At 37.8% G+C, this 21,785-nt stretch overlaps 1 pseudogene across 1 annotated transcript; it reads left to right on the plus strand.

Moving 5' to 3' along the window:
* The first annotated feature begins 6,273 nt into the window (after positions 1-6,273).
* Positions 6,274-11,094, plus strand: LOC110747378 (uncharacterized; annotated as a pseudogene). The gene is made up of 7 exons (XR_015836458.1): positions 6,274-6,872; positions 7,102-7,251; positions 7,703-7,843; positions 7,948-8,010; positions 8,930-9,037; positions 9,365-9,996; positions 10,273-11,094. The product of XR_015836458.1 is annotated as an uncharacterized LOC110747378 (transcript).
* The last annotated feature ends 10,691 nt before the right edge of the window (positions 11,095-21,785 follow it).

The raw sequence follows: 21,785 nt of genomic DNA on the forward strand, positions 1-21,785 counted from the left end.
GGTGGGCAAGGAGGGCGATGACCATGGGCCTCGTATTTGTAGGGCCCCAAATTATATATATATATATATATGTACCAAGTTGAAGAATATGATTTTAGAGGAGAATAATTTCAATATTTTGGCATTTGGAGGCCCTAAATATGATTACAAAGTGTTTCTGAAGAGTCCAAATGAAAATTATAATACGAACATCAATTGCATGTATTTAAGTATTTAATTGCTAAAAGGAGTAATTAATGAAAGAAAGCCAATAGGGACTAGAAATTCTTTTATTTATCAAAAAATTGTTGTTAGTAGATTATTTTGCAAGGAAATATGAAAGAGTGCAAATTATTTGTATCCTCATTCTTGTTTATTTTCAGATTGGGGCAACGATTATATGACCAATACTAGAGCCGTGTTTATTTATCCAAATTGTATTTAATTGCATAATTTTTTTTCCATGTTAGTTTATTATATTCAGGAGAATGAAAGAGAAATGGGCCTCATTTTCATTTCTAACCTAGGACCACCTAAAAGTCAGGGCCGGCCCTAGAAATAGCAGCACTCTATCACAAACTCACACCTTGAAAAACTGGTCACCTAATCTTACCACCTAAATTGTCATTTCATTTTCTCTTTCAAATCTTTTTGTTCAATTTGTCAAATACTTTCCCCCTATCCTCCCTCCTCTAATTTCCCCACCTAGTCCCCATGTACAACATCAATGCTAACAAGCGTATCGTCTTATGTTGGAAATTTTATATTGGAATATTTAATTCAAGGGTTTTAAGTGAAAAGAAAATTATTTTAAATAAAAGAAAAGTGACACATGTTATGAAGAGAAAGATCCAAAAGAGAAGATTACTAACATTCTTGTAATTTTATTACACAATTTTACATGGTTTTGAACTTATCAAGTACGGCCTAATCTTTTTAATTAAATTATTTATAATTTTCCCACCCAAACTTTTCCCTCTTTGTATATATGTACTCAAATAATTTCTTTTAACCGAATGTTGGAGAAGTCCCACCTAAATTTTTGACCCCCCCTCCTCCTCCTCCAGTTAGTAGGGCGCGCCCCTCTTTTACTTAATTTTATGACATAATTTTTTGCCTAACTTATCACCTCTTTATGAACTCATCTAATTACTTAATTTTGTTACGTAATTTCCCCACCTAAATTATTTTTCACAATAGCAAGGCAGCCCCCAATAGGTGGGTAGAACATCACAAAGTCACACATTGAAAAACTTGTCACGTAATCTTACCATTTAAGGATCCATTTAATAAGCATTTCAAAAGGAGGTGAAAAGTTTATCATCTAATCTATTGAGAAACTTATTGGTCTGTTTTTATCAAAGAATCATGAGGTGGATTGTTACATACGTTGGTGGTGACACCATTTCTTGTTTGCTTAATGGACGTGTAAATACTTACGGCCCGTTAGGATCCAAGGATTTGGATTGAAGCCCATTTAGTTCAAATCTATGTATTTCAAATATATATGCTCTTTTTTTTTTAGTACAAGCGATAGTCTAAACTAGAGAGGATATGGATTTCTTATACACACACAAATGATGCTATGAGGGTTCGAACCTGAGACTTCTTATCTACAAATTAAGGCCCTTTCCACTAGGCTAGACCCCGTTGCCAAAACAAATTTAAGCTATGGATTTCAATATATCAAATTTTAAACGATCATTTAAAAGGCACCTGGATTCACGTACCCAAACAAAACACAAAGATAAGCATCTCATGAATCACGTTTCAACACTGATATGTAGCTTTATTAGTTAGCTCTCTATTACTCTATAGTAACTTTCAGAGATCTGTGGCAATCAAGAAGTGTACCACCGTGCATGACTCCTCCTATGTGAATCGAATCTGCAACAACATGATGAAGTCCAGCAAAGTATATAACTTAAAGAGTATACTTAAAGAAGAAGCACGAGGAACTTTACAGGAGAACAAAGTGATAACTTGATATGTAATTATTCCAGCGCATTTCATGAATCACATTGCATGAGTGAGTGTATACCATATGGAGAGAAACTGAACTTGCATCTTCAAGTCCACAGCTGAGCTAGCACGAGCATGCGTTGCACGATTTTGCTTTTGATTGCTTTTGGGTACAAGAGGTTTTTATCGCTTGAACAAGCAATGCCTTCCTTCTCGGAAAATATATAATAGGAAGCACCCCTTTGGAAAGTAGGATAAAGAATAAGCTCATCACTCCCCGGGATAATCTTTTGTCTGCCTTTTTTCTTTTTTCTTTTTAATTTTTTAAGAAAAGTTAGTTTAAACGGTCTAATAAGATACTTAATCAAAGTTAGTTAATTGGACAGAATTAATCTTTACTCCATCAGCATAAAAAAAATAATAGCGAGCCAAAATGATCACATTGTTGATCACATTTTGAATATAAGCTGGTCCTATATACATTAGTAGGGTTCACTTCAGCAAAATGATCAATAAATGTGGCACAAATAGCATTAATATTACTTCTCTTATATATATATATATTAACTTAATATCATTTTTTGTTATTAATTTCCTTTTTAAATATATAGGTTTGGCATTCAAGATCATTCTGTGGCACCCAAAACTTGTTAATAATATTAATCAGAGTGGCTTATCTCCCCTGCATATTCTAGCCAAAACTCCATCAGCATTCAAAAGCAGTAGCCGCCTTAGACTGTTGGATCGTCTCATATACCAATGTAAGAATATCTCTATCGATTTTATTTTTTGGTGTATGATCAAGCTTTTGGATGTTTAATTCATGTAATACAATGCTAATGCATTTGCACTTGGCAGTTTCATGTCTCACTTCGTAATTACAAGGCTTACAGGGGACAAAATTATTTAAAAAGAGAACTATGATGATATGACCTCTTTAAGTACCTGTTTTTTGAAGAGAAAATAAAAATATATATAGTTGTTTGATCATTATAAGGGTGAAGAATAAACAAAGATTGTTTTTACAAATAATGCCTGATCTTATAATTATATGCCATATGCATGATGACATATATTAAAAGATAATTAAGCTAGGGTTAATTAGGGTAGTACATTTACCCTTCTTCTGTGACTGATTTTTCACCAGTTTTTTTCTCCACAAACACCCTCTAGTTGCATACTAGTTAGTCAAGGGGAGATTCATGTGAAAAATGTGCAAACGTGTATGTCAATATCCACACTGGCAGACCTAATTTATATCCATGTATAATATGGAATTTGATTAAGGAAAAATTGATGCTTATAGCATTATAACTAATGTTGGTACGTAATTTCTTAACACCACACCACACAATAACATGAATACATATTGACATAAAAGCTAGGTCCAGTTTACTAACAAGAACAATGTACATAAAAGATTCTCATAATTTTTAATAAAATTTAATTTTCGGAGCTAATTGAGTGTTTGAGGATGAATTTGGGCTTGGGCTTATTAGATAATGAATGCTGAAAAGTTCTATTAGGAAAAATTAATTTTAATGGGCTTAAGATAAGGCTGAAAACTGAAGAAAGTGAAATGAGCTTAAGCCTGTTTTACTGAATAAAATTTTGGGTTTAGGCCCGAACCAAAAAACCGTAAGAATCGGACATGTCCAGATTGGTTCAGTTCTCTTAATAATTTTAAGTCAAAATTGGATCAAACCAAACCGCCCAGCCCCAATTACAAAGCCTCTAGTGTAGGAGAATGCACACAAGAAGGTTGATAAGTGATGACGAGGAGGAATTTTAAAAAAAGTACTATACTACTGCGTATGTACCAGCTTTGTCTTCCTCTGTTGGACAACAAGCACGAAGATGAACGTGACAGGACATCAACAAAGTGATAACTTGATATGTAAAGCATATATTTCATGAGTATCATCAAGAGCAGAGCATAGCACAAGCATAAGCATGCCTTGCACAATGTAGCTTTTGATTGCTTTTTGGGTACAATTCGGCTAGCTAGCTTAGGACTTTAAACGTCGTCATTTTGAAGTTTCCTGTTACTTTAGACAACGAGTACGATTAAATTGACTTGACAAGAGAACGCAATGATAACTTGTTATTCGAGCATATTTCATGAGTCATATTCAGGACGGACCTATTCTTTGACTAACTTGGACCATAACCCAGTGACTTTGTCTTTTTAAGTCTAAATTAATATACCCATCCCACCCAAGGAATAGCCCTGCACTCTCAAAATCCCCCTTCACCTATTTTTTTTTTCTCTCTTTTTTCTTTTTTGTACAAAAGGGGCCAAAGCCCAAACACAAACAACCCATGCTTCTTTTATCTTTTGTTCGACAACAACCCCTCTTATTTTCTATTTTGGTAGAAAATAACCCCCTTCACTTCACACACCCTTGCACATAGAAAATAGAAAAGAACTATGTACTAGATGTGTTTTTAGAGGTAAAACTCATTATGTCATCATGATTAGAGCATCGCCAAGAGAGTTGCTATCCTCTCATCCCTAGCTATTTTGGCTAAAAAGAAGGAAAATCCTAAATGCAGCAGACTCCCTACTTGGCTCTCTATTTTGGAGAACCAACTTTTGGCTTGCTACATGCAAGTGAGTCTCGCCAAATGGAAGCTATGCGAGAGAGAGAGAGAGAGAGAGAGAGAGAGAGAGAGAGAGAGAGAGAGAGAGAGAGATTTGGGAGGTTGGTGGGGTTGGTTTTAAACTTTTCCATTTATGGCATGTTTACTAATCAGGAATTGGCATTCTCATCAGGAATTGAATTTCGCCTATGGAGAATTCCTGCGTTTACTTCACATAAGGAATTGAAAAAGTAAGCGGGCCCCACACAAAATTAGGAATTGAATTCCTGATTTTGGTGGAATTCAATTACTGAATGGGAGGTGGTATTCTAATTCCTGGAGAATTCACCTATTAGGAATTCATCTTTTTTACCCATTATATCCTCACACAATTTTCAAAATTCCAAATACGCCATCTACTTTAACTAAAAAATGAGGACATTTTAGTAATTAGTACCACTTTTACCCCAATTCCATATGGTTTAGTAAACAACTTCAATAAGAATTCGGAATCTAACTCCCCTCAATCCATATGGTTTAGTAAACAACTTCATTAGGAATCTGGAATCTAATTCTCCTCAATCCAACTCCTTCTCAATTCAATTCATCCTCAATTCAATTCCCCCTAATTCAATTCCGGATTAGTAAACATGCCATTAATATATTTCATTTGCAAGAGAGAGAAGAAAATAATAAAATATTTGAGACTAGTCAAAATAGAGAATATTGCTGGAGAAAACACATTTTAAATAGTTTGCTATAATGACTTTCTAGCTATTTTAGCCAGAATTGGCTAAAATTTGGAGACTTTCTTGGAGATGCTCTTAGGTGAAGTCTTTTGTTATCAATGAATTTCACTTTGTATTGTCAAGGTTAATAGCTATATGCATAAAGTAAATTTAGCTCACCCCAATTTGAAATCCTGGATCTATCTTTGGTCACATTTCATGAGTTGTAATTGTATACGGAGAAACTGACGTCCAGCACAAGTATGCGCTTTATGATTTCGCTTTTGATTGCTTTTATTTTTATCTCTTTTTGTTTTTTGGTATACAAGGCTTTTATCGCGCTTGGAGTTTGGATGGAACAAACAAAGAGCAATTAATGCCTTCCTTCTGAGAAAATATATAATAGGAAGTAGGCACCTTTGGAAAATAGGAAAAAACTAGGATAAAGAATAAGCACAATCCAAGATATCTTTTGTCCTGAGTTCTCTGCCAATTTCCTTTTTTGTTTTTTGGGGAGCAGAAGCTTCTATAAAAAAAAAAGAGAAATTAGTTATTAATCAAAGTTAGTTAATTGGACATAATTAACCTCTACTCCGTCAGCATAACATAAGTAATAGCGAACAATATTGTATATAAAACAAATTTCAAATTCATGCACCACTATAACTTAATACAGCAGGAACATTAGCATATATTATATATGTACCCTCAATGTGATTTGATGATCCGAACTATATATATCTATTTTTTAGGGCCTCCTTTCAAACATTATTCTTGCAAAAAATAAATAAAATTGTAAATCACTTAGTCACGTAACTCTAATGAATTATAAATAGATGAACACAGAGGTTTCAATAAAAACACTAAAATTAATAATCATACGTACATACGGTATGATGATTAAATGATTAATCAATTTTTTATCTTTAAAAGAAAACTTAATTATAAAAAACACTATAAATGAATGTATATGTGTATATATAACAACTCTCTACAGTGGCGTCACAAACGCTTTCTTTGCTATATATATATATAGAACGTAATCATTAGACTAGCTAGTGCAAGAGGCCAGAGATGGAGAGGAGAAAGTGGTGGAAGTGGTGGATGGAGAAAGTGGTGGAAGTGGTGGATGGAGAGGAGGAAGTGGCGGATAGAGAGGGGACACAGCTGTTCGATAAAGCCATGAAAGGCCAGTGGGGAGATGTTGTGGAGGTCTATAGATCATCAGAGAAAGTTCATGATTTGGTAATCACCAAAATGGGGGACACTGCTCTACATATCGCTGCTTCCGATGGCGAAACAGAAATTGTGCTGCAGTTGTTGGGGCTCATTGGAAACAATATATTGGAAAAACCAAACAACAAAGGCAACACACCTCTCCATTTAGCTGCTGAAGTGGGGGATGAGGAAACGTGTCATGCAATGGCCACTAAAGACCCCAAACTCGTGTCGTCTCTCAACAATGAGAATGAGACCCCTCTCTTCTTGGCAGCTTTTAATGGGCATGAGAACGTTTTTCTTTGCCTTCATAGTCACTGTGTTAAAGAAGGATGCTATTCGCTTAGGACAAGTAATGGTGATACCATTCTCCATGCAGCTATATCTCCGGTGAATACTTCAGTAAGTGTGTGGCCTACCCACTTCTTAAAGAGTGCTGCTATTTGTGTACCATCACATTGTTGATCATATCCCGAATACAAGTGGATCTCATATATATTGGTGGGGTCCACTTCAGCAAAATGATCAATAAATGTGACACAAATAGTATTATTATTACTTCTTAAATATATATTATTTGTTTAAAACTTAATATCATTTTTTATTATTAATTTCCTTTTTAAATATATAGGTATGGCATTCCAGATCATTCTGTGGCATCCAGAACTTGTTAACTATATTAATCAGAGTGGCTTCTCTCCCCTGCATATTCTAGCCAATACTCCATCAGCATTCAAAAGCGGTAGCCGCCTTAGACCGTTGGATCGTCTCATTTACCATTGTAAGAATATCTCTACTGATTTTATTTTTTATTTTTTGGTCTATGATCAAGCTTTTGGATGTTTAATTCATGTAATACAATGCTAATGCATTTGCACTTGGCAGTTTCATGTCTCACTTCGTAATTACTAGGCTTTCAGGGTACAAAATTATTAAAAAAGAGAACTATGATGTTATGAGTCCTTTTTAAGTAAGTATATACATCACACATGTACCTGTTTTTTGAAGAGAAAATAAAAATATATATAGTTTGTTTGATCATTATAAGGGTGTTATTCATGTTTCCAAAAGAAAAACTCAATCCCTAATAAAAGTATCGCATACAATCAGTAAATCCAGAGGCGGAGCTAGAATCAGTAAATCAGTATACTCTATATCTTGCAACTGTAGGGACCTTGGTATATCATGCACTGTACTTCTGTCCGTATAAGTTTTTACATTACATTTATCAGGTTTGATTGTTGAAGAGCTAAAACGGGGAAAAGAGGACAAAAAGATTTGTCCCCGAGGCAAAAATGGAAGGGATATCGACAATACGGGTTCTGAATCTCATCAAGCATTAAATGAGTGCTCGTCACTTATCAAATTTAGAGGTTGATTTTTCATCACCGTACATATTTACTTACCACAAGTCTAATAGTCTCTCCATTTCCAGCTAAATCATGGGGAAATAACATGTGTTGTTCTCTTAGTCTAGCTACGAGAGAAAATAAAAAGGAAGATGCAGAGAATCCCCAAGAAAAGAGCAGCTCAATGCCAGGTAAAGTTGGGTAACCATAATGTCCTTTGAACTTGTAGTGAACCTTATCACTTCTCATGAATGGTGTTATTCATGATGTTTTCTATGGAAAACAACCCTTAAACTGTAAAATACATATCTTAAATAGAGAAAATAAACATAAACAGATGCACATAAGCCAAAAAAAAATTCATTTTCACTATTTTGAAAACAGAAAAAGAAATCTATTACCAAACATGTTTTCAATTTTCAAATTTTTTTTATTGAAAACTGAAAATTAAGGCCCCGTTTGATAACCATTTCAATTTTAGTTTTTAGTTTTCATTTTTCATTTTTTGTGCTAGAGTATAGATGAAAAAGAGGGAGAATGGAAGTGAGGATGAGACGTGTGGAGATGGGATTGAAAGAGAAAATGAGGAGCGGATGGGAGGGAGGACTAACAAAAGTGAAAACAAAAACTAAAAATTGAAATTTATTTGAAATTATTTTCACTTTCAAGTTTTTATTTTCACTTTTGTTACTCCTTCTTCCCATCCTCCCCTATCATCCTCTCTCTCAATTTCAAATGGTTATAATTTCTTCGTCTAATAAGTAAACATGGAAAATAAATAAATAACATTAAATTTTTAAAATGAGAATCCTTTGATTTTCCCTATATCAAACTCCCCCTAGTCAGAAAAAACTCATCCTCGAATCCGAATTTTCGTTGACTCCATGATAATCTTGAAATTGAAATTTAATAAACTCTGAATATTTACGCATTCTTAAAATTTTCTGTGATCACAACTGCACAAAGTGCATCTTGTCAAGGAAAATAATTCAATTATAAGACATTACGAATACATTGATAAAATGTTTAAGACTGACTTTTGGATTGCCATTAATTTCAATATGTGCAACTTTTTTAGCATTGTTTTCCTTCCTGTTTTTCAAATTGTAGGTATGAACCAACGAGAGGAACGTGGGAGAGAAAGTCGTCCCAATTATATTTACTCCTCATGTGTTAAGTTTTTCAACTTAATCACACCTGTCTTGGTATCGATCAATGGTCAGTACTATCAAACTTTGTGGTGAATCCGTTAATTTACACTTTGGTTTAAGAGCAAGGCTTGGCTTCTTAAAAGTAAGGAGGAGCTCATCTTAAAAAAAAAAGAAGGAATTTTGACACTTGGCAAATTCCAAAACAAAGAAAATTAAAAGAATTTGAAGGAAAAAAAAAAGAAAAAAAAAAGAAAAAATCTCATTTGTTCTGAGGAGGAGCTCTTAAGGAGCCAAATGAAAGAAAATTAATGTCATTATTGCGCATATTTGTTTGAAACCCCCTCAGGCATGCTAAAGTTGTTTTAATTTAGAATGTCATCATTTGTATTTCTAGCAATTTGGAGCATAGATAAAATCCAAGACGAGAAAAGGCGACATATATGGGCTACTCAGGTCATGAAGCAATTGGTTGAGCATAGTAATTTATACAAGAATGTCGTACAAAATCCTGGAGAAACTCCAGACGATAAACATAAATTTGGAGATGTTCCTGATCCTACCAAATTGGATCCGGAGGAGCCAAGTGGAAGTACAAGTCATACAGAGAAGAAAGACAATAAGGAAGATAAGAAGAATGACAATTTGGAAGACAAGAAGAAGGATAATTTGGAAGATAAGAAGAAGAAGGACAAAGATAATAAATTGGAAGATAAGAAGACACCAATATTAATTGCAGCAAAAATGGGAGTGAGTGAAATGGTGGAAACAATCCTAGAAAAATTTCCAGTGGCTATTCACGATGTGGACTCAGAAAACAAGAATGTTGCACTGTTGGCAGTCGAGAACAGGCAACCCCATGTTTACAGTTTACTAGTGGACAGGAAGAAACAAATCACAAGATTGTTACGTCAGGTGGACAACAATGGTAACAATGCATTGCATCTTGCTGCTAGATGTGGAAGTCATCGGCCATGGCTTACTCCTGGTGCCGCACTACAAATGCAGTGGGAACTCAAGTGGTACAAGGTACGTAAATATCTAACTATAATCTTACTTGTTTTTAATAAGCACGGTATTTGTTTATTTTGTTGGTCCTAATTAGATGCCTTAATGATTTTCAATTTGCAATCACTCAGACAAATCAAGAATAATACAATATTTCAACTAAACACTTAAATTTTATAATGATAATCAAATAGTGAAAATGAGACTTAACTCAAACCAATAAGGTCATTAATTGAACAGATATTAATCTTTGAATAAAGTTTTAAATGATCTAAATTTTATTGTGCATGGATGCAGTTTGTCCAAAAATACATGCCACCTCGCTCATCTGTTCGCTACAACAAAGAAGGTCAGATACCACAGGATATCTTCACAACTTCACACAAAGATCTTCGAACAGAAGGCAGTAATTGGCTCGTCAAAACCTCCGAATCATGCTCTGTGGTTGCTGCGCTCATTGCAACAGTTGCCTTCGCAACATCAGCATCTGTACCGGGCGGGCTCGATGATAATACTGGTTCACCCGTTTTCAAAGACAAGCCGGCGTTCAATGCCTTCACCATCTCGTCACTGCTTGCTCTATGCTTGTCAGTAACTGCCCTGGTCTTCTTTCTAACCATTATTACGTCTCGATACGAAGCGCATGATTTTTCCATCAGCTTGCCCCGGAAACTTTTGCTGGGTTTAACATCACTCTTCGCATCCATAGCTGCCGTGTTAGTCTCATTCTGTACTGGCCATATTTTTCTCCTTGATCGACACCTCAGACATGTGGCATATCCATTATATGCAGCGACTTGCTTGCCGGTTACCATTTTTGCTCTTGCCCAGTTGTCCCTCTACTATGATCTCATAAGGGTCATCTTCAGAAGGGTTCCACAGCGCAGCTACAAGGAATATAGACACTAATTAAGTGGGACTCGATCATCTATTTGGCGCTATAAATAAATTGTGTGTTTTCCAAGTGTGTGGGTTTTTATTTTTATTTTTTGAGGAAACAAGTATTAATTGGTTTGAGTGTGTGGTTTGAAATTTGTTTCCGGAGTGAGGTGAGGCTTTTGTAAGAAGTATAATGTAAAACCCAGTCTAAGATATATGTATGTTCAAGAATAAAAGGATGAAGAATAAACAAAGATTGTTTTTACAAATAATGCCTGATCTCATCATTATATGCCATATGCATGATGACATATATTAAAAGATAATTAAACTAGGGTTAATTAGGGTAGTACTTTTACCCTTCTTCTTGAAATTATCTGTAGAATGACTAAGAATGTCTAGAGGGGGTGAATAGGCTATCAATAAATATAAATAAACTTCGGTAGTAAGATTGATATGGCTTATCAATCCTGAAACATGCTGAATATAAAATAAAGGATCACACAGAGAATTATTTTACGTGATAAAACCTCACCTTTGGGGAAAATTCACCGGACTCCTCAGTCCAACACAAATCCACTATAAAACGATGAGTATGTTGAGGCCCAAAAAATCAAGGGTTGGGCCCAAATAAATTCTCGGCCCAGTACGACACTTTATTAAGGAAAGACCCAATTTGGAGCACGCAAAAGTTCGTCACACACACTCGCACGGGCCACAGTCCACGTGTCATGCCAAATAAATAATCTGTCATGCTAAATAAAAACCAAGATGAGCCTATAAAATGCCATAGCTCTACGAGCCCATGCTAATTATCCCGTCAAGCATTATATCCCTTTTCAAAGGCGATAAAATTCAAGCACGCCAATCGACATGCCATGCTAAGCGGAAGATCATTATTTTATACCTAGCCACGCTACAAGCTTAAGTGGGCCCAAGCCACGCAAATGTTCGGGGCTTGCTGAGTGGGTTGTGGTATAGATGGTAACAAGCTTTCATAAGGCCCATTGATGAGCCGAGAAATGGAAGTTTTGGGTTTCTTGGGAGCCCAAAACTCAAGCCCATTTCTTGAGCCCAAATATGTGGGTAAGCATAAAAGAGAGAGAAAAGGAAGCCCAATACTCTAGAAAAATTAGCCCTTCACCTTAATAAAATAGCCCATCACTTTAGGAAATTAGCTCATCCCCTTAATGGGCTAACCCATCACCTTAGAGAGGCCCAAGTAACCAAGGAAAATATTTGCCATCTCTCCAGCACTTAGCTGGAAACAAAAACAACGACAAAACCAAAGCTACCCATGTGAGTGGACTGCTGGGAGCCTCCAGCACATGGCTAAAGACAAATCCCAACACAAGCCATCCAAAAAACCAAAGGATACTTGAGCAAAACACCATTCAGACCAGCACCCTTACCAATTTCTTTCTCCCACCAGGTCTGGCCATAGAAGAGGGAAGGAAAGAAGGTGAGATGATAACCAAAAATAGGAGTTCAACGCTGGAGCAGCTGCGGGAAGGCTTTAGAGCTCCCAAAAACCTTGTCTTGGTGTGTTTGGACTAAGGAAAATGGCATAAAAGAGGATGAATCGAAATGAGAGAAGAAAAAGGGAAGGTGAGACTTGGGAAAATTGGAGAAAAGCTTTTAGGGTTTCTTGGGAAGGAGGAGCTTCCATCGGCTATAAAAGGGAGTGTCTTCTACCCATTAAAGACAACTCAATCGAAGGCAAGCAAACCAGACCTAGAGAGCAAGCATCATCTCTCACCTCTAGAACCCTTCAATTTCGAGCCACAACTCTCCATCTCCTCCAATTTTCTCTTTTGGCAAGCTATTCCAGATCTTGACAGACTTTTCGTCAAGCTGAAATTACTTAAACCACCCATCGTTTCTCCTCATCTCTCTCCCCCCTTATCCAACCTTCTTAGAATCACTTCCCTTTCCTTAGAACCCCTGTTCCTCATAGGAATTCACAGCCTTCTCTCTGTTTATGCTAAACTCATGCTTTTCTCTCTCTCAAATTGCTAAACTTGTGAAAGCTTAGCTCCCATGCCACAAGCTCCTCATGCCAAGTCATTCCATTGCTAATTTGTCACGTTTATTTGGTTGATTGGTGAAAGAATCCAAGGTGTTTTCTAAGGTTGTCACTACTCCTTTCAAAACTCTCTTGGAGCCTGGTCTTTGAACTTAGAAACAAGGGCAACCTCATCCGCTCATCCTTTACAGCAGCCCAAGCCCATTCGTCTGGCTGCTGGAAGAAAAAGACCCCAACAGAGTACAAGAAATACTCACACACTTATCCTATACACATTCTCGATAATGTTTACTGACTTCTTTGTAACTCAACTTTTGTCATGGGATGATCTTTTGACGCTCATTATGTTGAACGCAATACTGGTCACGATTGCTTCAAGCTCGCCGGAGTTCTTCAAACTCTTCTTATGTTGAATCTGATAATGGTCACGATAAATTCAAGCTCACCGGAGAAAAACCATCACCACGGTCTTAGTGCCCTCAACCATATGAGTCACCGAACTATGCAAATGAATGCAATATGAATATAAAAGTGTTTGATAAATCACCAAGTAAACATGAAACACTTGATTATTTATCTCAAATAAAAACTCAGCTTTTCAAAGTTTATGGACTAAAAATATGATCGTGAAAGCTCTCTTAAACAAAGAAGACAAAGGTCTTATTTTATAGACTTTTTCTTTACAAGAAAGAAAATACGTTGAAAACCAAATCTCTAATTTCTAAGGCTTGACAGAAAATCACGAAAGTATTTTTCCTATTCTAAAGATTGGTCACATGTAGTCCAACCAATAGGAGATGAGATATTTAAGAAAGGAAGATTTTTATCAATCACAATTTCAAATGAATCCTTATATGCCTAGTCAACTATTAAGGGTATCTTGACTCCTTGATATTGTCATATGATTGAAACATGATTTCTAAGCAGCCAAAACGTGATAGAAAATCAAAAATACTTTAGAGACAAGAAGAATTTAATAATAAAAGGAAACAAGGAATAAACAAAAGATATTGAAAAATATGCCTAAATGATGAGAGCTAAGTTCTCTTGTGACATGTGCTTACGTTCTTCTTTCAATTTAAGTGCTCTCCTCCCCTCCTCTTTGAGAGAGAGAGAGAGAGAGAGAGGGGGGGGGGGGGGGGGGAGGGGGAGGAGGAAAAGGATATGTTTCTCTTTCTTATACCTTATCTCTCTCAAATGTGTTGCTTGCCCTATTACCTTTACGTATTCCCATGAAGAAATTGCTTATTTCTTGGCTCCGATGACCCCTTCTCTTCAGGGGAAGAGGGGAAGTGAAAAGAAGTTGTGTCTTTGTGAATTAGCTAAAGTTGATATGGAAGAATTTGTCCTTGTTTTCATCTACCGTTTCTGTGGTCATTGCTGTTGTATCAGCCATTGTGGTCGCCTTTGATGTTGCCTTTGTTTGCTTCACTTAATGTTGCTATGGTCATTGTCGATCATGTTGTTGTGTTTTGATCCGTCTCTACAACATAAAAAAAAAAAAAAACCCCAACTCTAAACACTACCTATTTCCGCTGCACTATACATCTAGCCTATAATCCTAGTCCGCCGCTGCCGTCTACCTTGCTACCGTCGTCGCAGCCTACCTTACTACTGTAGCCGCTGTGGCCGCCCGGTGCGTGAGAAAATAAAAGTAAAATAAAATAAAAAGAAAGCCGAAACAGGGTTTAAAATAAACTTTTTCTTATCAAAATAAATCCAAAATCTTACAACTTTACAAAAAATAAATAAAGCTCTATTACTCTCATCTAATTCAGCCTAAACTTGTTTAGTCATTGTCTTGCCCACTAATTCATCTGAAAAATTAAACAGGGTGAGGGATGAGCAACCACCGCTCAGTAGGGACATGAGACCTTACCACAGTAGATTGATATAACCAAATTAAGCATCATGCAATCACACAACCAAATATCACATTAATAATATTAATGCATGAATGAATGAATGCTCTTCATCTACTCCTGTTAATTCATATAATTGGATGTAAGATCCCACATCGACCAACGGAGAGGGGGTTGATGTGCCTTATATGTACATGCTCGCATCCACCTAGCACAAGACGTTTTAGGAGCTCACTGGCTTCGGAGTCATGGGAACTCCAAAGTTAAGCGAGTTGGGGGCTAGAGCAATCCCAGGATGGGTGACCCACTGGGAAGTTGCTCGTGAGCTCTCAGAAACAAAACCGTGAGGGCAGAGATGGGGCCCAAAGTGGACAATATCGTGCTACGGCGGAGCCGATCCCGGGATGTGACAATTTGGTATCAGACCCACTCTGTCGTGTGGTGCGAGTGTGCTGACGAGGACGTCGGGCCCCTAAGGGGGGTGGATTGTAAGATCCCACATCGACCAACGGAGAGGGGGTTGATGTGCCTTATATGTACATACCCGCATCCATCTAGCATGAGGCCTTTTGGGAGCTCACTGGCTTCAGAGTCATGGGAACTCCGAAGTTAAGCGAGTTTGGGGCTAGAGCAATCCCAAGATGGGTGATCCACTGGGAAGTTGCTTGTGAGCTCCCAGAAACAAAACCGTGAGGGCAGAGAGGGGGGCCCAAAGCGGACAATATCGTGCTACGGCGGAGCCGATCCCGGGATGTGACAATATTTCCTATTTTATTTAGGGTTAACACATCTTTGTACTTGTATAAATACCTCTACATTGGAGAAGAATAAAATATGAGCATAAAATAAAAAAAACGCACTTGCCTTATCTACTGTTGTGCTCACAAGGTTTCTATGTTCAAGGCTTTTGGTTCCTAAAGGGACTCTAATTGATTAAAATCAAGGAAAATCAAGGAAATAAAATCATATTAGATTCCAAAAAAAAAAAAAAAACGTTCCTATTATGAGTGCATGAAAAATGACATGTCTTGCCCTTCATATCAAATGTCTCATACGTGTTAAGTCACAATTCTGGAATTCGGGGATTGCTAAGTGTTGAGGCCCAAAAAAGTCACGAGAAGCCCAAAGACATTTAAAGCCCAATATAACATAAAATGTTGGTCATGCATTAATCCAAGCTGTATTTTGTGAATTAATTCATTAAATAAATAATAGTGTCCATGTCATGAGAGGCCAATAATACATTTTTCATATGTCAATCACCTATCAAGCTCACATGAACCCAAGTCATGTGGTTTACGGGGCTTGCACGAGGGATTGTGGTGTGGAAGGTTACGGAGGACCACAAGGCCCACGGAAACTCTTGGATAATGGAGACTTTGGGCTAGCTACTTGGAAGCACCAAAGTCCAAGCCCATTACTTAGAGTTCTCCAATGTGGGTAAGCAAATGAGATATTTTCCAAGCATTTCCTAATGTGGGTAAGCAAATGAGATATTTTTCAAGCATTTCCTTTTATCCATAGGAAATAGTCATTTTCCAAATGCTTAGTTTTACCCGTTGGAAATAAGTCTTTTCCAGCACTCCCTATTATTCATTGGAAACAAGCCAATTCCAACACTTCCTTTTACCCGTTGGAAATAGTCATTTTCCAATGCTTAGCTTTACTCGTTGGAAATAAGAATGTCCCAAAGCTCCCTTTTACCAATAGGAAATAGATTAGCTCCAACACTTTCTTTTACCTATTGGAAACCAAAGAGAGTCTTCCCCTTCTATAAATTGGAAGGCATTTTCCAAGCAAAAAAAAAAATCTCTTGGTTGCTGCAAGCCTCCCAGCAACCATGAGAACTCACCTTTCTTCAGTTGCTGCAAGAGTTCCAGCAGCCATCAACCCCCTTCTTCAACCATCGGCTCTTCCTTTAGCTGCTGGAGCAGCACAACAACTTCTTGTTTTGGCTGCTACAAGCATCCCAGTAGCCATCAACCCCCTTCTTCAGCCATCGGCCCTTCTTTTAGTTGCTGGAGCAGCACAACAACTTCTTGCTTTGGCTGCTGCAAGCATCCCAGCAGCCATAAACCCCCTTCTTCAATCATCACACATACTTCCTAGCTGTTGCAAGCACCCCAGCCATAACCTCCTCCTCTTGAAATCCATCATCTTCTCTATAAAGCCTCACCAAGCATAACTTCAAGCTTTTCCTTCCTTCCAAGCTATAAACACCATAGCCTTCAAACCTCAAGCGTTTCCTCCCATTATCCTTTTCTTGAAACTCTTAAATCCATAAAGCTTCACCAAGCATAACTCCAAGCTTTCCCTTCCTTTCAATCTATAAACACCATAGCCACAAACAACAAATTATCAACACCCAAACTCAAGCATATCCAACACCAAGCCAAGTACATGCATTCTCATTTTCTAAACTTATGGATATTTAGTTCTCACACTCCAAGCTCTCATGCCAAGCTCATATAATCTCATATCAACATTAGCAAGTCATCTTCAACTCTTCGTCAAGTTGCCGGAAACATTAGAACCAAACATGCAGCCTCTAGAAGAAGAACAGAGTACTCTCCTAAGACTTGCTTCTCCCTCGGGATGCTTTGGGCCTAGTCCTCGCTAACTCAGAAAAAGGGGCAATGAAGGGTTGATCCACCACTCTATGGCAGTCCGAGAATCAACAAGCCCGGATGAGCCTTCTGATGGAAAAAGACCCCAACATAAATGACGACTCTGCTGGGGACTAGGCCATTACTCTTGTAGCGGCTCCTGAAAAATCACAAGCTCTATTCATGCAACTGCACTACAACAAAATTTAAAGATAAGAGCATTCTCTTCAATTTTGCTTTGTTCAGTTGTTCTAAAAAAAAAATGGATGCAAAAGAATTTCTAATATTTTCTCTTATGTTGTAGATATACCTTCTCTGACAAAATACCTTGCAAAAGGCCTATGGGGGCTTAGGCAAATCCATCATAGCAAACTACACATGCAAACTCCAAATGACTTGGGGGCTTCATGCCAAACAAAAGAGAGAGACAAGAATCCAGAAGCTGCTGTAAATTTCAGTTTTCCTCCTTATCTGGAGAAAAACAAGTTGTATGTATCTCTTCCAACAACTCGCTTCGCCTCTTCCTTTTCATCTTCAATCTACTTCTTTCAAAGATCTTCTTTGAAGCAAGTTGCAGGAGAGAAAAAAAATACAAGCAGGCCTCTACTCTATTTCTCCACCCTAAGTAAGCCAAAGAGAATACAACCCAACTCTGCAAATGTAAACAACTAGATATTGTTGAGGCCCAAAAAATCCAGGATTGGGCCCAAATAAATTCTTGGCCTAATGCGACACCTTATTAAGAAAAGACCCGATTTGGAACATGCAGAATTCATCATGCACGCTTTCACGAGCCACGATCACGTGCCATGCCAAATAAATATGCAATTTATCACGCTAAGAATTAAAATGAGCCTACAAAAGGCATCGGCTCTACAAGCTCATGCTAATTATTTTGTCAAGCATTATGTCTCTTTTCAAAGACTATAAAATTCAAGCACACCAATTGACATGCCATGCCAAGTAGGAAATCATTATTTCACACATAGCCACGCTACAAGTTTAAGTAGGCCCAAGCCACGCAAATGCCCGGGGCTTGCTTGAGTGGGTTGTGGTATGGATGGTAACGAGCTTTCATGGGGCCCATTGATGAGCCAAGAAATGGAAGTTTTGGGCTGCTTGGGAGCCCCCAAACTCAAGCCCATTTCTTGAGCCCAAACACATGGGTTAGCATGAGAGAGGGGAGAAAATGATCCAATGCCTTAGGAGGATATCTAATAGTCTGCCATAGCATTTAGACAAAGCCAACATCAATAAAATGCCCAAAATTAAATAGGTTATTCCCAGCAGCTTGACGAAAACCCATTAAGCGCTGGAAATAACGTGTTGATAGCCCAATATTGTACACGAGCCCAGCCCAGCAACTTGTAGAAAAGCTGTCACCGTACTCCACCGTTGTTAGGACTCCAAGATGGTCGAATAGGAAGCCATGACAGAGACCAACGGAAACCCATGAGTGTAGGAAGAATACCCATCAGACAAAAGCCTCTATCCATCTTCTTTTCCACTGCAAGCTCTATCTTGAAAAATCAGAGGGAAAGCAGGTGGCGCTTCACCCTTATGGAGAAGACCAGTTGTGTCAAAACCTTGGAACCACAAAGGGCTCCTTACGCATGCGTCTTGGATAGGAAAATTGCATCAAATAGGATCAAATGGGAAGGAGCAACGAAAAAGGAGAAGAAGGTTAGATGAAATTAGGGATTCTTTGTGCCTATAAAAGGGAGCTTCTTCTACCCAGCAAAAATCATCATCCAGAGCCTGACCAAGCTTTGTCAAGCAAACTGGGAATTTTACCCAAGCCACCCAATTTTCGCCTCTAGTTGTTTCATCTTCCCATTAGGAAGAAATCCTCCTAATTTTCCTCTGCCCTACTCCAAACCTTTGTTCTCTGTAAGAAATTCGTGCTTCTCTCTCTCTCTCTCTCTCTCTCTCGTGCTTCTCTCTCTCTCTCTCTCTCTCTCTCTCTCTCTCTCTCTCAAATTGCTAAACTTGTGAAAGCTTAGCTCCCATGCCACAAGCTCCTCATGCCAAGCCATATTATCGCTAATCTGTCACGTTTATTTGATTCATTGGTGAAGGGAACCAAGGTGTTTTCTAAGATTTTCACAAACCCTTTCAAAACTCTCTTGGAGCCCGGTCTTTGAACTCAGGAACAAGGGCAATCTCCTCTGCTCATCCTTTACAGCAGCCCAAGCCCATTCGTCTGGCTACTGGAAGAAAAAGACCCCTACAGATACAAATGTAACCTAGTCTAATAACCTTGAGCTTGAGAAATTACATTACATATCCTATTACAAAGTTGGCAAGGAAAGCTAAAAGAATTACTAGCTAGAATACAACTCAACAAGATGATATGTAATTTAAACAATGAATGAAATGGAAAAAAACAAAACAAAACATTGATGGAGTCATCAAACTGCTCCAGAGAAGTTGCAAAGGAGGAGGATTGCATATTATCATCACCCACACTAAAAGCAGTTACACTTTTCAAAAATATTAACGAAAGAAAGCATATTTAATATGTGAAAGAAGAAGTTAGGATACAATCATAATTATGCAACGAACAGATAAACAATATTTACCCCAAGAGCTGCAAGACGATTGAAGTAGAGATCGATCCTCTCCAATTATTAAATTCCCCCAAAACATTATTCTGGCATTGCATCAAACACCTAGTGAGCAATTTTTAAAATGTTATTAAGATGAAGAAGTACGGTTTTACCCTTAGAGCTAGCATGCAAGAAGTCCAGACCGATCGAACTCCTCCATCAAGTTTCTTTGGAGCCACAGAGATATGAAGTAGACCTAAAGTAAAAGCTCCCAACATGCAAAAAGAAGACAAACAAAACAACCAAGCACAGTCAACAAACCAGCTAAAATGGCAAAACAACAACAACAAGAAGCCAAAAGGGAAGCAAAGGGAATGGGAGGAGTAGAGTGAGGGGGAGGGCTGAGAGAGAAGGGGGAGGAGAGGGAAGCCACCCACCCCCAAAGGGTTGGCCCCTAAGGATGTTTTGCTAGGGTTTTCTCTCACTGCCCTATGCTTCCATATTTGTATTACTATTTGTGGATGGTCTGCCTAATGTATTTGTCATTACGGTTGATGGTTGCTTGAGTAAATTTCCGCACGGGAAATATTCGCGGGTTGATTCTTCACCCTTCGAGCTTCCTTCTCTCCCATCTTCCTTGATTCAAGCGAAAAAGACGTGAGTAAATATACCACACTTGGGGGGTGTTGGCCAAAGGTCTTCCGATGTCTAAGTCAATTAAATGTTCTTAAAAAAGATACTGAGATAATGGAAAGGATGGAGGTCTTCTCTCACGGGGAGAATCGAGTGGCAGGAGCCGTGTGTGAGGGTGGCCGGAGCCGTGAAGAAGGAGAGTGGCGTGAGAGAGAGGGCTTTTCAAGGGTAGAAATTAGATTACCTCATATGTGTGATGTAGTCATGTATTTATAGTGCTCGTTGTAGGCTAGGGTTTGGAGAATAATCCTTATTCGGTTAGGATTATTCTTACCCATAAATAGGAGATTGGCTTTAGTCAAGGAGATTTGATGGAAATCTCATCCTCAATTTGGGGAGATATTCTCATTTTAAATCAAAGATAATTTTCGTAATTAAATATGATTTAATTAGGGTAATCAGTTGACCTAATGAATATTTCTTTTCCACGTGTCGTCCATCTATTGGTTGCCGAAATATGTGTTCCCATAATGGTCTGCCTAATTTATTAATACAATTATCATTTTTTTCTATGAAAAAAAATCACCAATTCTACTAATTGACGCCATATTTCTCCTATAAAAGGCTCCATATATGTATGTAATGACATCCTCATAAACCAAGATTCACACACCCAAAAAAAACACAAAGATTAGCATTTCATGAAACACATTTCAGCACTGATATGTAGCTTAATTAGTTAGCCCTAGTAACTTTCAGAGATCTGCGGCAGTCAAGAAGTCTTCCACTATCTGTGCATAACTTCTCCTATGTGAATCGAATCTGCAACATGAGTCCAGCAAAGTATATATGGTTTGTACGATTTGCCCTTTCGATTTCTTTTTAGTCTCTCCTATTTTTCTTCTTAAATCAAGAAGTCCAGGCTGATCGAACTCCTCCATCAAGTTTCTTTTGGAGCCTCTTTTTTTCTTGGGGTTAGCCTCCGCTCACCAAATTAATGCAGTGTGTTCCACAAGCCTTTCGAGTATAATGCCTCTTGGAGAATGTGCACACAAAGAAGTTTGATAAGTGATGATGAAGCGGCAGCTTTCTCTTTTGAAACTTGCTGGCTTGGGACTTTAAACGTCTTCATTTTGAAACTTGCTGTTACTGATTTCGAGCTTCTTCATCCAAAAACATCCTTAGTCTAATCAGAAATCCTAATATGGTATCCAATCTCGTTTCAAAATTTAATAGACACAAATTATATAAAATT

The sequence above is a fragment of the Prunus avium genome, chromosome 1 (assembly GCF_965620075.1).
Source record: "Prunus avium chromosome 1, drPruAviu1.hap1.1, whole genome shotgun sequence".
Classification (NCBI taxonomy): domain Eukaryota; kingdom Viridiplantae; phylum Streptophyta; class Magnoliopsida; order Rosales; family Rosaceae; genus Prunus; species Prunus avium.